Genomic DNA, 1,739 nt, shown 5'->3' with positions numbered 1-1,739 from the left:
TTATAAATAAAATTAGAATTAAAGTTATAATTAAAAATTATAATTCTTAATCAATGAGCTCAGATGGGGATTGAGGGAGACATGGAAGCATCCCAGACAAGAAGACACATATTTGCTCTATTCCTACTTGAATCCCTAGCAGCTTTTCCAATAATAAATAATCATAAATTATTGTTAGTCTTTCATCAGAGCTGTGAAATTTTGTGCTTACTTAATCATACCAATATTTTCATGATGTGTCTAATTGAAAGACTATAAATTAGGGAAAATTAACTTTATTTGCTTTTCTCATTCTTAAATTTATTTAACTTTAAATATTTTAATTGAAAATACACAATTTATATAGTTACTTAATATTTCATTTGTTCCCTTTTGAAGTCCTATAGCTTGCCATTAAAATGTTACGTTTGCTATCAAACTGCTAATAAGAATATAATTAAATACAAAATATAAACAAAGATAATACTTTCTGCAGTACGGAGAACAATGCATTAAAACAAAAAATTTTTAAAGAAATTAGTGATTTAATTGGCAAATATTTAATTCTTTGTTTAATAAAGAATGATACAGAATGATTACTTATGTATGAAAGTGAAGAACAAATTATAGCTTTTAGGTTTTGAAACTTTTATTGAAAAGTTGTGTTTAAATTGCCAGTTTTAAAACAGTCAAGACAATGCAAAGCACACCATAGAGAAGATAGTGAACAATATTCTAATAGCCATGCATGGTGTTCAATGCACACCAGATTTATTGATGTGAGCACCTCTCAGGTTATACAAATGTCCATTCAACATGCTGTACTACCAAAACCAAAACTAAATTTTAGCCAACTACCAAAAAAGTTTTTTCAAAATAAGGTAGCTGAAAATACTAATTTGGCCTCTTTTCTGAGGTAAGTTTATTAGTTTCTGAAATCATTCTTTAATATGAATAAATAATAATATAAATAAAAACCACATTCAAAATTTTACATATAATTAAAACCCAGAGGACAAGTAATTATACTATAGTCATTTAAATTGCAAAGGTTAAAAGTTTTGTTTGGTTTTTCATTGTTAACTCTGTTGTAGATTTCCATATTTTTTTAATGGCTTGTGCATCTCACAACTACATTCAAGAAACTTTTCTCAGCTATTTGCAACTCTTGACAGTTGCTGGTTGGCTTGTTGGACATGCACCCCTACATTTTCAAGTTTGGTTTCTATGCTGTCATACCTCCTTGATCATAAATTGTCATTCCCAAATTTTTAAATAGTTCATTAACATCCATAATGTCATTGTCAATATGCCTAACAGAAGACTCTCTCTGAATAAAGCAAATGTCATTCTCTGTCATTTCTTTATCCTGCACCTGCATTTCAGGATGAGTGTGGCTTTCCCAGGATACAAGATTCCTATGTTTGAGCTCTCCTCAGGAAAACACCAGATTCTCTGAAACAGGCTCCCACTTAAGCAACAAACAGTTTCTCTTTTTTTAGCAGCTTATTCTTGACCTATGGAAAGTTTGTCAGTGATGTATTCTCAGCCACTAAGCGTCATCCTGTACTTTCTGTTGATGTTGTTTAATGGGGGTGGTGGGCAGAGGTCCAAACTCTTTAATGTACTTATCTGTTTCTTTGGCAAGTTGGTTAGGACACTGCTGCTTATGTGACAGCTGTTGACTAGTTCACTTAAATCTTGAGGTGTCCCATGTTGCTTTGAGTCCTCTGTATTGCAACAAAATATTGTGTGATCAT

At 31.2% G+C, this 1,739-nt stretch overlaps 1 pseudogene; it reads right to left on the bottom strand.

The window, feature by feature from the left end:
* Positions 1-1,130: 1,130 nt before the first annotated feature.
* On the bottom strand, positions 1,131-1,739 carry LOC136319298 (syntaxin-7 pseudogene; annotated as a pseudogene).

The sequence above is a fragment of the Saccopteryx bilineata genome, chromosome 1 (assembly GCF_036850765.1).
Source record: "Saccopteryx bilineata isolate mSacBil1 chromosome 1, mSacBil1_pri_phased_curated, whole genome shotgun sequence".
In the NCBI taxonomy this organism is placed as follows: domain Eukaryota; kingdom Metazoa; phylum Chordata; class Mammalia; order Chiroptera; family Emballonuridae; genus Saccopteryx; species Saccopteryx bilineata.
This window is presented reverse-complemented; position numbering and strand designations above follow the sequence as displayed.